Here is a 16,680-nt window from a genome sequence, read left to right on the forward strand (position 1 = left end):
GAGGCCACTTGGCCCATCATGTCTTTGTGGGCTGAAAAATGATCCACCTATTCTAATCCCATTGATCTTCCTTATCTTCCTATTCCTACTCTAGCTAGCACGTGACACTGGGAATGATCCAGAGAGGATGTGAGGGTCCTTGAGAGGGTGCAGAGGAGATTTACCAGAGTGGTTCCTGGGATGGAGGATCTTGGTTACAAGGTTAGGTTGGAAAAGCTGTGTTTGTTCTCCTGAGAACAAAGGAGATTGAAGGGAGATTTAATGGAAGTGTACAAGATTATGACAGGCTTAGATAAATTAGACAAGGAAAAATTGTTCCCATCAATAAATGGTACAAGGACTAGGGGGCATGAATTAAAAGTTTTGGGCAAGAGATGCAGCGGGAATATGAGGAAGCACTTTTTTCCACAGTCGGGGGTAATGACCTGGAACTCGATGCCCACAAGGGTGGTGGAAGCAGAGATGATCAATGACGTCAAGAGAAAGTTGGATGACCACTTGAGGGAAATAGACTTACAGGGCGATGGGATCAAGCCGGGGAGTGGGATTGACTGCATAGCTCCGTGGAGAGCCGGCATGGCCTTAATAGGCTGAATGGCCTCCTTCTGTGATGTAAATGACTCTGTGGCCAGAATTTTACGCCACCCCAACGACCGAGATGGTGGGGGGGCGTGGTGCCTGTTCATCAGTCACAGGGTGCCCCATGGAGGGCCGCCCCCGCTACCCCAACCACACACAGCACCCAACACCCCCCCCCCCCTCCCCCCAACTGACCACCCTTGCCTCACCGCGGCCCGACCAATTACACCCGGCGAGGCAACCAAAACTTACCTTGCCTCCTGGCTTCACGTCTTCTTCTATCTTCGGCTGGGCTTCAGTCTCAGCTGATTGGCCAGCAGCTCAATGAGGCGGGACTTCCTACCTCAAACGGGTGGAAGTCCCGCCTTGGCACAGTTAAAGCCATAAAATACGGAACAGATCCCCAGGCAAGGCGGAAGCGGGTTCGACACTGACCTTTACGTCGGTGGCTGTCTCCCGTCCGCCCAACGTAAAGTCCCGGCCTATGACTCTATTTCTACCTTTGAGATCCTACATTTTAACATCCTCCCGAGCTCTGGCTGTAGGACCTCAATATCTGCCTTCCCTATGTCGTTAATACCGATGTGTACCACACCTTCTGGCTGGCTCTCCCCCAGCAAAATATTCTGCACCCTCTCCATGATGTCTGTTACCTTGGCACCAGGGAGACAGCATACCATGCAGGAGTCATGAAGACAGTTACAGAAATGTCTGTCTGTCCCCCTAACTATGGAATCTCCTAACACGACTGCATTTCTATTCTTTGCTGTTCCCTCCTTGCCCATTGGTGCCATGGTGCGGACTTCATTTCTTCAAGGTATGGTCACTCCTAGTAGTCTCCAATGCTGAGTATCGGTTTGAGAGTGGCACACGCCACAAAGACTCCTGCACTTCCTGCCTCTTCCTACTCTTCTGATGGCCACCCATCTACTATCCTGAATTCTCACTGCCGATGGGGTGACCTTTTCCTGGAACATACAACTCTCATCCTCCCTGACGCTCCACGGTGAGTCCAGCTGCCCCTAAAGCTCGGAACTCCTCAGCTGAAGCAGCTGGAGACACCAACGTGGTCCCCAAGACACATGACGTGTCCTGAAGTTCTCACATGGTGCAGGAATTGCAAGAAACAGGTCTCAGCTACCCTCCATTATCTAAAAGATCTCAATTCCCTCTTTTTGAATCTAGTTAGTACCTTGTTCAAACTATTAATTTTACTTCATGCCTTTGGACCTGCTCTGTGCTAATACTCTTATTAATTCACTTATTGTTCGACATACCTTGATTGAAATTTTATTAATTAGTTTAACTAGCTAAGCTGTAAATTTAATACAGTACTTCATACATTCCCGGTCTTAGTTTAAACCACTGCCCAGGTTTAGAGAAAAAAAAACCTTTAAAACTCACCAACCAATCACCTATGTGCTGTCCTGTGATGTCACTGTTTTCATTCTTTTGCAATACACCAGGGTAAATCTGCACTCTTCCCCCGCTGTGATTTATCAGTCACCATCACTGCTACCTCTAATCAGACTCACTCTTCCCCCGCTCTGATTTATCAGCCACCGTCACTGCTGCCTCTAATCAGGTTCACTCTTCCCCCGCTGTGATTTATCAGCCACCGTCACTGCTGCCTCTAATCAGACTCACTATTCCCCCGCTCTGATTTATCAGTCACCGTCACTGCTACCTCTAATCAGACTCACTCTTCCCCCGCTGTGATTTATCAGCCACCGTCACTGCTGCCTCTAATCAGACTCATTATTCCCCCGCTCTGATTTATCAGCCACCGTCACTGCTACCTCTAATCAGACTTACTCTTCCCCCGCTCTGATTTATCAGCCACCGTCACTGCTACCTCTAATCAGACTCACTCTTCCCCCGCTGTGATTTATCAGCCACCGTCACTGCTGCCTCTAATCAGACTCATTATTCCCCCGCTCTGATTTATCAGCCACCGTCACTGCTACCTCCAATCAGACTTACTCTTCCCCCGCTGTGATTTATCAGTCACCGTCACTGCTGCCTCTAATCAGACTCACTATTCCCCCGCTCTGATTTATCAGCCACCGCCACTGCTACCTCTAATCAGACACACTCTTCCCCCGCTGTGATTTCTCGGTCACTGCCACTGCTGCCTCTAATCAGGTTCACTATTCCCCCACTGTGATTTATCAGCCACCGCCACTGCTACCTCTAATCAGACTCACTCTTCCCCCGCTGTGATTTATCAGCCACTGCCACTGCTGCCTCTAATCAGACTCACTCTTCCCCCACTCTGATTTATCAGCCACTGCCACTGCTACCTCTAATCAGACTCACTCTTCCCCCGCTGTGATTTATCAGCCACTGCCACTGCTGCCTCTAATCAGACTCACTCTTCCCCCACTCTGATTTATCAGCCACTGCCACTGCTACCTCTAATCAGACTCACTCTTCCCCTGCTCTGATTTATCAGCTGCCACTGCTGCCTCCAATCAGGTTCACTCTTCCCCCGCTGTGATTTATCAGCCACTGCCACTGCTACCTCTAATCAGACTCACTCTTCCCCCACTCTGATTTATCAGCTGCCACTGCTGCCTCTAATCAGGTTCACTCTTCCCCCGCTGTGATTTATCAGCCACTGCCACTGCTACCTCTAATCAGACTCACTCTTCCCCTGCTCTGATTTATCAGCCACTGCCACTGCTGCCTCTATCAGGCTCACTCTTCGCCCGCTCTGATTTATCAGCCACTGCCGCTGCTGCCTCTAATCAGACTCACTCTTCCCCTGCTCTGATTTATCAGCCACTGTCACTGCTGCCTCTAATCAGACTCACTCTTCCCCCACTCTGATTTATCAGCCACTGCCACTGCTGCCTCTAATCAGGCTCACTCTTCGCCCGCTCTGATTTATCAGCCACTGCCACTGCTACCTCTAATCAGACTCACTCTTCCCCCGCTGTGATTTATCAGCCACTGCCACTGCTGCCTCTAATCAGGCTCACTCTTCGCCCGCTCTGATTTATCAGCCACTGCCACTGCTACCTCTAATCAGACTCACTCTTCCCCCGCTGTGATTTATCAGCCACTGCCACTGCTGCCTCTAATCAGGCTCACTCTTCGCCCGCTCTGATTTATCAGCCACTGCCACTGCTGCCTCTAATCAGACTCACTCTTCCCCCACTGTGATTTATCAGCCACTGCCACGGCTGCCTCCAATCAGGCTCACTCTTCCCCCGCTGTGATTTATCAGCCACTGCCACTGCTGCCTCTAATCAGGTTCAGTCTTCCCCCGCTCTGATTTATCAGCCACTGCTGCCTCTAATCAGGTTCACTCTTCCCCCGCTCTGATTTATCAGCCACTGGAACTGCTGCCTCTAATCAGGTTCACTCTTCCCCCGCTCTTATTTATCTGCCACTGCTGCCTCTATCAGGCTCACTCTTTGCCCGCTCTGATTTATCAGCCACTGGAACTGCTGCCTCTAATCAGACTCACTCTTCCCCCACTGTGATTTATCAGCCACTGGAACTGCCGACTCTAATCAGACTCACTCTTCCCCTGCTGTGATTTATCAGCCACTGCCACGGCTGCCTCCAATCAGGTTCACTCTTCCCCCGCTCTTATTTATCTGCCACTGCTGCCTCGAATCAGGTTCACTCTTCCCCCGCTCTGATTTATCAGTCACCGTCACTGCTGCCTCTAATCAGACTCACTATTCCCCCGCTCTGATTTATCAGCCACCGCCACTGCTACCTCTAATCAGACACACTCTTCCCCCGCTATGATTTCTCGGTCACTGCCACTGCTACCTCTAATCAGACTCACTCTTCCCCCGCTGTGATTTATCAGCCACTGCCACTGCTGCCTCTAATCAGACTCACTCTTCCCCCACTCTGATTTATCAGCCACTGCCACTGCTACCTCTAATCAGACTCACTCTTCCCCTGCTCTGATTTATCAGCTGCCACTGCTGCCTCTAATCAGACTCACTCTTCCCCCACTCTGATTTATCAGCCACTGCCACTGCTGCCTCTAATCAGATTCACTCTTCCCCCACTCTGATTTATCAGCCACTGCCACTGCTGCCTCTAATCAGACTCACTCTTCCCCCACTCTGATTTATCAGCCACCACCACTGCTACCTCTAATCAGACTCACTCTTCCCCTGCTCTGATTTATCAGCCACTGTCACTGCTGCCTCTAATCAGACTCACTCTTCCCCCACTCTGATTTATCAGCCACTGCCACTGCTGCCTCTAATCAGGCTCACTCTTCGCCCGCTCTGATTTATCAGCCACTGCCACTGCTACCTCTAATCAGACTCACTCTTCCCCTGCTGTGATTTATCAGCCACTGCCACTGCTGACTCTGATCAGACTCGCTCTTCCCCCGCTGTGATTTATCAGCTGCCTCTGCTGCCTCTAATCAGGCTCACTCTTCGCCCGCTCTGATTTATCAGCCACTGCCACTGCTGCCTCTAATCAGACTCACTCTTCCCCCACTCTGATTTATCAGCCACTGCCACTGCTGCCTCTAATCAGACTCACTCTTCCCCCGCTGTGATTTATCAGCCACTGGAACTGCTGCCTCTAATCAGACTCACTCTTCCCCCACTGTGATTTATCAGCCACTGGAACTGCTGCCTCTAATCAGACTCACTCTTCCCCTGCTGTGATTTATCAGCCACTGCCACTGCTGCCTCTAATCAGACTCACTCTTCCCCCACTGTGATTTATCAGCCACTGGAACTGCTGCCTCTAATCTGACTCACTCTTCCCCTGCTGTGATTTATCAGCCACTGCCACTGCTGCCTCTAATCAGGTTCACTCTTCCGCCGCTCTTATTTATCTGCCACTGCTGCCTCTAATCAGGTTCACTCTTCCCCCGCTCTTATTTATCAGCCACTGCCACTGCTGCCTCTAATCAGGTTCACTCTTCCCCCGCTGTGATTTATCAGCCACTGCCACTGCTGCCTCTAATCAGGTTCACTCTTCCCCCGCTCTTATTTATCAGCCACTGCCACTGCTGCCTCTAATCGGGTTCACTCTTCCCCCGCTGTGATTTATCAGCCACTGCCACTGCTGCCTCTAATCAGACTCACTCTTCCCCCGCTGTGATTTATCAGCCACTGCCACGGCTGCCTCTAATCAGGTTCACTCTTCCCCCGCTCTTATTTATCAGCCACTGCCACTGCTGCCTCTAATCAGGTTCACTCTTCCCCCGCTGTGATTTATCAGCCACTGCCACTGCTGCCTCTAATCAGGCTCACTCTTCTCCCGCTCTGATTTATCAGCCGACGCTGCTGCCTGAAATTAGGTGGACTGTACAATGGGTGAATGATCAAAAATGAAACTTAGCCCCACTGAGCATGCTGTATTACAGTAATATTATATTTTACGGTTACAAGTGGGTCTCTCATTGTGTTGCACATGAATATTCATGACCAATTCAACCAGCATGGGAGAAGAGTAAAGAGGAGAAGGCGGCAAATAGGAGGAAGAGTAGTGAGGGAGATGGGGTAGGGGAGTGAGGCAGAGAGGAGGAAAGGGGCCATCAGGAGGGATGTGCAGGGGAGAGGGAAGAAGGAGAGGGCAGGTGGGGATGGAGAAAGGGTATGGGGAGGGGAGGCAGGAGAATTCAGATCAGGAGATTGTGGCATGGAATAGTCAGCCATCGGGGGAGGGGAAATATAATGTTCTGGGAGGCAGCTCCTGCTGAGGATTGGAAATACAGGTGAGGATGGTTTACTATACAAGAAAAAATAAAGCCCGTTTGGGGTAAAGGCAACTGTAGCCAGTGGGGGTTTCCGTGGGGCGGTATGGGGGTGGTGCAGCCGGAAAAGAGAGGGAATTAGCAGCAGGTAGGTGGAATGGGGAATGCAGCCAGTATAGGACAAAGTCCAAACCTTGCTCACTGGGAATTTCTGGGGCCTGAAACCTTGTTCTTCTGTTGTGTGGGAGTTGAAGGTTTAAATCTTGCTCAGAATATTGAAAATCTGTTAGATTTTCTTAACCTTTGTTTCAGTGATGAATGCAGGCAGTGCACTTTGGCTCAGGGCCAGGATCACTACCTGTGTTGTTCAGGGAAGAGATTTACATGCCAGCAGTGCATATTGGAAATTGAGATGTGTGCTGCCCATGATTTTCTGATCATTATTTTTAATGGTGGGAAAATCCTGGACTGCATGCACCCAAATTTCCGATACCTGCTACTGTTGGTGAGGCTTCAACTAGCAGTGCAAATTCATAAGTTTATGCTTTTTATTCTGCACACTGTCATGCCTGTAGTGAATCCCCTCACCCAGCTGATTTTTATTATACCATATTACATTTTCATATCTTGGACAATTCTTTGAATCTGGAATGATGGGCGTTGCTGGGCTTTTCTTTCTAATAGACTCATAACATCAGGTTTTTTTCTTCTAGGATTCACCTCATGCCAACTCTTCTGTGCACTATGTTTCTTAATGAGTAAATAAGACAGACATATCAAAGTTAATTAGGCTATTGACTGCATGAAACCAAAACAAAAAGTGAGTCCAGAGGTGGAAGTGTTATAGTTTGAACAACTGTGTGACATTTTAATAGGAATTTTTAACACAAAGCTGCCAAGAGTACAAACAGCACTACAGAGTGAGCTAGCTTAGCCCAGTGATATAAAATAATGTTTTATTTATATTCCCATACTTCCAATAAAGGTCATTGTTAACATGAAGACTGCTTTAATACTTCCTATTTTGTCATATTGGTTAGCATTCCCTTCACCAGATGTGACTAGTTGAATTTTTTTTCCTCTTCTGAAATTATACAACATTCCCTGGATGAGAGAACAAATAGTCGCCTGGTAGCACAGAACATGAGTACTGCTGAGAAAAGGAGACATGCTATCAAAGCTTTTCATCATGCACTTAAAAGGACTGACGCAGGAATGCCAAATTTCAAAGGGAGCAACAATTTATACTACATGAGTAAAGGGTACTGATTGATTGGCAAGTCGACTCTGATTGGTTGAGGCATTGTCATGGAGAGAATGTACCAGGGAGCTATTGTCCCACATGCTTTTGTTTAATTCAAAAAAGGCGCAACATCTGGATATGTTTCTTTTGCTGGCAGAGGACAGGTCCTTGCATATGAATATATGTAGCTTTACTGAACAATCCCAAGTGTGCTAAGAATTACACTAACAAACAATTTACGATTTATCAATCAGTCTTGTGATGTGACTCACTTACGCTTGCTGGAAGCTACATATATTCATAGGCAGAGACCTGTCCTCTGCAGGCAAAGGGAACATGTGCAAGCGTTGCACCTTTTTTGAATTAAGTAAAAGCATGGGGGACAGTAGTTCCCTGGTGCATTCTCCATGACAACGCCTCCGCCAATCAGAGTCAATTTGCCAACCAATCAGCACCCTTTGCTCATGCAGTATAAAACGTTGCTCCCTTTGAAATTTGGCATTCTAGCATTTGTCCTGATGAGTACAAGATGAAAAGCTTCGACAGCGTGTTTCTTTTATCAGCGATACTCAAGTAGTATTGTTACTATTAAAGTATTTAAATACAACAGATTAATAGCTGTATTTGGAGAAAGAGAGCTAATTCCAATTGGACCAGACTACTGTATCTTCTCACATATTCTAATATATCTGGCTCTGGATCTACACAATTGTGTCCTCCCAACAGTAGTTATATTTGCTGGGTGATTGCTGCTTTACCCTTTTTATACCTCTGGTGCACTTTCCAAGTAGCCAAAGCCATGTCCCCTCCCACATGAATGCAGTCATTACCAAAAGTCATCAAGTCTACTAGAGCTTCTGATAATCTTACAGTAACACACTCAAAGATTATACAGTACATGAAAGCTTCTGTTCCTTCTTAAATATTTGTATTCATTATGGAAAGAATGAATATCCCAAAACTAATCTTCCTGAATCATTGATACATTAAAATATGATTATTAATTTCTATATTTAATACAGAAAGATATAGTGCTCCAAGAGGGTTGTCGTTTTGGGTACCAAAATGAGTGGAATTTACTTATCCTCATTTTATTCACTAGGAAATTCACAGATTGAGAATTAAATGAAAATTTAATCTGAATTAATAGTTATTGCTCAGAATTTATTGTTTGTATGATTTATCTCCTGCACCATAGTTTTTTTTTTAACCATATCTTCATGACATTACGGGATTAAAATAGTGCATTTTTCCTAGATGAACTACTGGAAAAATGTTTTGTTAAAAGAAGTTGTGATTTTTCTTTAAGTTATGGTTATCACAATGCTCCTTTTCCACAAACAAGATGGATTTTACTTTTCCTTGTTCAGAGGTCTCACCCTGGATATTAACAACATGTTAAGGGTGTAGATTTACTAAACTGGAAATCTACTGAACTTTAAAGCTGTAAATACTTGCTTCCATTTATCTTTCATAAATTTCCTTTAGGGGGGAGTACTGTAACTCAAAAGGAGCTAAGTGGTGGATGTGCTTGAAATTTAGAATAGGATGAAACCTCACAAATATAACCATAGGAGAGAAACTATACAACAGTTTCCAGAGTTCTACAAAAATCGTATAAACATGTAAGTCTAGTTATAGAAAGTAAAACTGTGAAATTTGTTGGTACTTTGTCCATTTTTATCTATCTGCCTGCAAGGATTTGGTTGCCAAAGAGAAGTTGCAAAAGAATGTGAAGACTGTTGAAGACATGGCCTTGAAGAATTACCCTCAAAGAAACTACTTTCCTTGGCATAAGCTGTTGAATTACCTTCTGCATAGGGTCCACTACATAGGACAGGGTAGTGGAACAAATAATCAAATTAGAAACACTAAAACCACTATTTTCTTGCAATGACCCCAAGGTAATATGCTTAAAATATAATTCCTCAGTCCTGGGAGTAATGTTAAAATTATTGCTATGTCAACAACCATTTTGTGCTTGGCAAGAATCTACAAACATTAATGAGGTGACTAACAAATTAATTTGTTAATGACAACAATTTGCATTTATAAAGCGCTTTGAACATAGTAAAACATCCCAATGCACTTTACAAGAGCATTATTAATCAAAATTTGACACCAAGTTATATTGGTGCCTTTGTTTGATGGAGAAGTGTTGGCCCAAAGCAGTGGGCCAATCCCTTGAATATTGCCATAGGATCGTCAATGTCAATCTGAACTTAGTTTAATGTCTCATTCATAGCTTAACACCTCCAACAATGCAGTAGTTCCTCAGTACTGGACTGGGGTGTCACACTCAATTATATGCTCAAGACCTGCAGTGGAACTTTGATCTACAATCTACAGATTCAGGAACGAGAGTTTCCGACTAAGCTGCACTGTCAGGTCGCTATTTTTATGCAGCTCTAGGTATTCACAGAATTGTTACAGTGCAGAAGGAGGCCATTCGGCCCATCGTACCCTCATTGGTACTCTGAAAGAGCAATTCCCTCAGTTCCATTCCCCTGCCTTCTCCCCATAACCCTGCGCATTCTTCCTTTTCATATAACAATCTAATTCTCTTTTGAATGCTTCAATTGAACCTGCCTCCACCACGTTCTCAGGCAGCGCATTCCAGACCTTAACCACTCGCTGCATGAAAAAGTTTTTCCTCATGTTATTTTTGCTTCTCTTACCAAATACTTTAAATCTGTTCCCTTTTGTTCTTGATTCTTTCACGGGAACAGTTTCTCTCTATCTTCAATGACTTATGCACATATACACCTAGGTTCCTCTGCTCCTAGAGTCATAGAGAGATACAGCACTGAAGAAACAGGCCCTTCAGCCCACCGTGTCTGTGCCGACCAACAACGACCTATTTATACTAATCCTACATTAATCCCATATTCCCTACCACATCCCCACCATTCTCCTACGACCTACCTACACTAGGGGCAATTTACAATGGCCAATTTACCTAACAACCTGCAAGTCTTTGGCTGTGGGAGGAAACCGGAGCATCCGGTGGAAACCCATGCGGAGAACTTGCAAACTCCGCACAGGCAGTGCCCAGAACTGAACCCGGGTCGCTGGAGCTATGAGGCTGAGGTGCTAACCACCGCGCCACTGTGCTGCCACTGCTCCCGCAGCCCCTTCAGAATTGTACCCTTTATTCTATATTATCTCTCCATGTTCTTCCTACCAAAATGAATCACTTCACATTCCTCTGCATTAAACTTCATCTGACACTTGTCTGCCCATTCCACCAACTTGTCTATGTCCTTTTGAAGTTCTACACTATCCTCCTCACAGTTCACAATGCTTCCAAGTTTTGTATCATCTGCAAACATTGAAACTGTGCCCTGTACACCAAGGTATAGGTCATTAATATATATCCGGAAAAGGAAGGGTCCCAACACTGATCTCTGGGGAACTCCACTACGAACCTTCCTCCAGCCCAAAAACATCCATTAACCATGACTCTTTGTTTCCTGTCACTCAGCCAATTCTGTATCCATGTTGCTACCGTCCTTTTTATTTATGAGCTGCAATTTTGTTCACAAGTCTGTTGTGTGGCACTGTATCAAACACCTTTTGAAAGTCCATGTATACCACATCAACAGCATTGCCCTCATCAACCCTCTCTGTTGCCTCCTCAAAAAAACTCCAGCAAGTTAGTTAAACAAGATTTTCCCTTTAGAAATCCATGCCGGCTTTCCTTAATTAACTCACATTTGTCCATGTGACTATTGATTTTGTCCCGAATTTTTTTTCTGGAGGTTTTCCCACCACCGAAGTTAAAATGATTGGCCTGTAGTTGCTGGGCTTATCATTACATCCTTTTTTGAACAAGGGTGTAATGTTTGCAATTCTCCAGTCCTCTGGTAGCATTCCTGAGTCTAAGGAAGACTGAAAAATTATGGCCAGTGCCTCTTCGATTTCTACCCCCACTTCCCTCAGTATCCTTGGACGCATCTCCTCTGATCCTGGTGCTTTATGCACTTTAAGTACAGACAGTCCATCTAATACTGCCTCCTTATCAGTTTTAAATCCCTCTCGTGTCTGACTTACCTCTTCTTCCAACATTACCTGGGTTGCATCTTCTTCCTTGGTAAAGACAGATGCGACATATTCATTTAATACTTCAGCTATGTTCTCTGCCTCCATGTGTAAATCCCCTTTCAGGTCCCTTATTGGCTCCACTCCTCCTTTTACTACCTTTTTACTATTTAATATGCCTATAGAAAACTTTGGGATTTCCTTTAATGCTAGCTGCCAGTCTCTTTCATGCTCTCTCTTTGCTTCTCTTATTTGCTTTTTCACTTCCCCTCTCAATAGTATTTTTTATCTGGCATCTGTCATAAGTACACTTTTTCTTCTTTATCTTAATCTCTACCTCTTTTATTATCCAGGAAGCTCTGGATTTGTTTGTCATACCTTTCCCCTTCGAGGGAACATACCTTGACTGTGCCCGACCTATCTCTTCTTTGAATGTAGCCCATTGTTGATTTACCTGTTCTCCTGCCAGCTTTTGACTCCAATTTATTCACCACAGCTCCATTCTTACCCCATTGAAGTTGGCCTTCCCCAGTTAATTAGTTTGAGAGATACAGCACTGAAACAGGCCCTTCGGCCCACCGAGTCTGTGCCGACCATCAACCGCCCATTTATACTAATCCTACACTAATCCCATATTCCTACCACATCCCCAACTGTCCCTATATTTCCCTACCACCTACCTATACTAGGGATAATTTATAATGGCCAATTTACCTACCAACCTGCAAGTCTTTTGGCTTGTGGGAGGAAACCGGAGCACCCGGAGAAAACCCACGCAGACACAGGGAGAACTTGCAAACTCCACACAGGCAGCACCCAGAATTGAACCCGGGTCGCTGGAGCTGTGAGGCTGCGGTGCTAACCACTGCGCCACTGTGCCGCCCCCGGATTGCTCTTTGTCCTTTTCCATGGTCAGCCTAAACCTCATGATACAATGATCACTATCCTCTAAATGCTCTCCTACTGATACTTGATCCACTTGGCCCACCTCATTCCCAAGAACCAGATCTCACAGTGCCTCCTTTATATGAAGTCTTTCCAACTTATAAGTAGCATTTCTAGCCTCGCTGCTTTATTATTCTTACAATTTTGGGAACTCCGGTTGTCAATATCTGAAAAACATCTGATCAGATTCCTAGTGAAGGAAAAGTTCAAAAAACTGATGCCACCCTTGTTGAAGCAGTGTGTCACAAAGCAGAAAGTCCAATGATTTGTGCCTACATATATTTAAACTTACAGAGACTTGCATTTTTCAAGTAACTTGTAAATGGGGTAAAATACTTCGCTCCCTGAATAATTCAAAGTAATGGTGTATGAAAAAGAAATAACAGCAGAATTGGGATGATCAGTCGAGAGATTAAAGTATCAAAGCTTCTAATTAATATACAGTGTCAGTCATGGCTTGGTTGGTAGCACCTTCGCCTCTGAATCAAAAGGTTGTGCATTCAAGACTCAATCCAGAGACTTCAGTGCATAACTCTTGGCTGCCTCTCCCGTGCAGTAATGAGGGAGTGCTGTCATGTTGGAGATGCCACCTTTGAATGAGATCGAGATGCCATCTGCTCTCTCAGATGGACATTAAAAATGCCATGACATTATTTTGAATAAGAACAGGGAGTTAGTTATCCCTAATGTTCTGGCCAATATTTATTTCTCAATCGACATCACTAAAAAAAAGATGCATCTCTTCTGATGCTTTCTGCTATAAAAATCAATGCAGGGAAACAATTCAACAGAGGGAAGGCAGTGGCGTAGTGGTAATGTCACTGGACTAGTAATCCAGAGCCCAGTCTGGGGATATGGGTTTGAATCCCACCACTGCTATAAATCTGGAATTTAAAACAAAAAAGCTAGTCTAATGGTGACCATGAAACCGTTGTCGATTGTTGTAAAAACCCATCTGGTTCAGTAATATCCTTTTGGGAAGGAAATATGCCATCCTTACCTGGTCTGGCCTACATGTGACTCCAGACCCACAGCAATGCCCTATGAAATGGCCTAGCAAGCCACTGAGTTCAAGGGCAATTGGGGGTGGCCTAGTTAGCACATCCCACAAACGAGTAAAAAAAATTGTTGAATATGTCTGGTATGCTCCTGTCCCATGAATAAATGATGATCATAGATATTCAGTTTCATATTTGTTGATCATACACTCTTATGAGCATCATAATATCAGAAGCTCTTTGCATGAAATGGGCTGTGATATCACAAAACATCAATGTGATTAAAACCGTCTTGCTTCCTCCTAGTTTTGGCAGAAATTATTTATTTCCTTAATTTTGGAAGCAATTTATTTAAATATACAACTGATGAGTGATGAAAACAAGCTCCAGATCATCAAAATCAACATTAATGTACATAACAAAAAATTGAAAATAGGATGTCTAACTTTTGAAGGTCTAACTTTTTTTCGGTGTGGTTAAACGGTGTGTTAGCTCTGACAGAATCCAGCGCTTAACTCAAAAAGCGTCTCAGTACAAGTTATCCTTGGAATGTTATCTAACCAAAATTTGAGATGGTATTCAAACAACTTGTAAAATCCCTGGTAGTAAGTAATTACCTATAACAGGGTTTACATTTTGTAATTTTTTAAAAACATATGAACATACGAATTAAGAGCAGGAGTAGGCCACTCCGCCCTTCGAGCCTGCTCCGCCATTCACTAAGTTCATGGCTGAACTGATTACTGCACATTTTCACCTGCCCCGATAACCTTCCACCCCCCCACCCCCCTTGCTTATCAAGAATCTATCTACTTCTGCCTTAAAAATATTCAAAGACTCTGCTTCCACTGCCCTTTGAGGATGAGAATTCCGAAGACTCACAACCTTCTGAGAGAAAAAGTTTCTTCTCATCTCTCTCTTAAATGGGCGATCCCTTATTTTTAAACAGTGACCCCTAGTTGTATATTCTCCCACAAGGGAAACATCCTTTCCACATCCACCCTGTCAAGACCCCTGAGGATGTTATATGTTTAAATCGAGTCACCTCTTACTCTTCTAAATTCCAGCGGATACAAGTCTAACCTGTCCAATCTTTCCTCATAAGACAGCCCGCCCATTCTAGGTATTAGTCTAGTAAACCTTCTCTGTATTTCCACCAAAGCATTTACATCCTTCCTGAAATAAGGAGACCAGTACTGTACACAGTACTCCAGATGTGGTCTCACCAATGCTCTGTGTAGCTGAAGCATAACCTTTCGCGAATTTCCAATGTAATGGAACCTTCCGCGAATCTAGGGAATTTTGGAAAATTAAAACTAATGCATCAACTATCTCACTAGCCACTTCTTTTAAGCCCCTAGGATGAAGTCCATCAGGACACGGGGACTTGTCAGCTCACAGCTGCAACAATTTGTTCAGTACCACTTTTTTGGTGATTGTAATTTTCTTGAGTTGCTCCCTCCCTTCCATTTCCTGACTTACAGCTAATACTGGGATGTTACTTGTATCCTCAATAGTGAAGACCAATGCAAAATATCTGTTCAATTCATCTGCCATCTCCTTATTATCCATTATTAATTCCCCAGACTCATGTTCTATATGACCACGCTCACTTTGTTAACTCTTCTTTTTTAAATATCTACAGAAACTCTTACTATCTGTCTTCATATTTCTAGCTAGCTTTCTCTCGTACTCTAATTTTACCTTCCTTATCAATCTTTTAGTCATTGTTTGCTGTTTTTTATATTCTGTGCTATCTTCTGACCTGTCTCCCATCTTTGCGCAATTATAGGCTTTTTCTTTCAGTTTGATACTATCTTTAACTGTTTTAGTTAACCATGGATGGCGGGTCCTGCCCTTGGAATTTTTCTTTCTCGTTGAAATCTATTCTGTGTATTCTGAAACATTCTCTTAAATGTCTGCCACTGCATCTCTATTGACCTATCCCTTAACCTGATTTGCCAGTTCACTTTAGCTAGCTCTGCTTTCATGCCCTCATAATTGCCCTTATTTAAGTTTAATATACTCGTCTTGGACCCACTCTTCTCTCGCTCAAACTAAATGTAAAATTCAATCATATTATGATTGCTGCTACCTAGGGGCACCTTAACTATGAGGTCATTAATTAATCCTATCTCATTGCACAATACCAGGTCTAGTATAGCCTGCTCTGTGGTTGACTGCAGAACGTATTGTTCCAAGAAATTATCCCGAAAACATTCTATGTACTCCTCATCGAGGCTACCTCTGCTCATCTGATTTTTCCAGTCGATATGTAGGTTAAAATTCCCCATAATTATCGCTGTACCTTTCTGACACGCTGCCATTATTTCTTCCTTTATACCCCGTCCTACAGTGTGGTTAATGTTAGGTGGCCTGTACACCACTCCCACAAGTGACTTCTTGCCTTTACGATTTCTCATCTCTACCCAAACTGCTTCCACATTCTGGTCTCCTGTATTTAGGTCATCCCTCTATATTGCGCTAATACCATCATTAATTAACAGAGCTACCCCTCCACCTTTTCCTAGCTTCCTGTTCTTCCTAAATGCTATGTATCCTTCAGTATTCAGGTCCCAATCTATGTCATCCTGCAGCCATGTCTCTGTAATGGCTTTCAGATTGTATTTATTTATTTCTATTTGCACTCTCAGTTCATCTGTTTTGTTTCTAATGCTACATGCATTCAGATACAGAGCCTTTAGTTTTGTCCTTTTATTATTTTTGTAACCACTCACCTTATCTTTTGATTTACTCTTAGATTTGTATGCTCTGTCCCTTCCTATCACAGTCTGTTTATCATTTCCCATATTAATAACTTTCTCTCTTGCCTTGTCTCTACTCCTTGATTTACCATATCTTCCTAAATTTGATCCCTTGCCCCCACTATTCAATTTAGAACCCTCTCTACTTCCCTAGTTATGCAGCTCATTAGAACACCGGCCCCAGCACAGTTCAGGTACAGATTGTCCCAACAGTACAGCCACCACTTTCCCCAGTATTGGTCCCAGTGTCCCATGAACCGGAACCCACTTCTACCACACTAGTCTTTGAGCCTCGCATTAATTTCTCTCATCCTATTTACCCCATGCCAATTTGCATGTGGCTCAGGTAATAATCCAGAGATTATTACCTTTGAGGTTCTGCTTCTTAATTTGGCACCTGGTTCCTCAAACTGACTA

At 44.2% G+C, this 16,680-nt stretch overlaps 1 protein-coding gene across 1 annotated transcript in view; it reads left to right on the forward strand.

Moving 5' to 3' along the window:
- Positions 1–16,680, forward strand: part of nt5dc1 (5'-nucleotidase domain containing 1) — a 706,882-nt gene that overhangs the window by 261,101 nt on the left and 429,101 nt on the right. The window lies entirely within an intron of this gene.

The sequence above is a fragment of the Heterodontus francisci genome, chromosome 3, assembly GCF_036365525.1.
Source record: "Heterodontus francisci isolate sHetFra1 chromosome 3, sHetFra1.hap1, whole genome shotgun sequence".
NCBI classification, from domain to species: Eukaryota; Metazoa; Chordata; class Chondrichthyes; order Heterodontiformes; family Heterodontidae; genus Heterodontus; species Heterodontus francisci.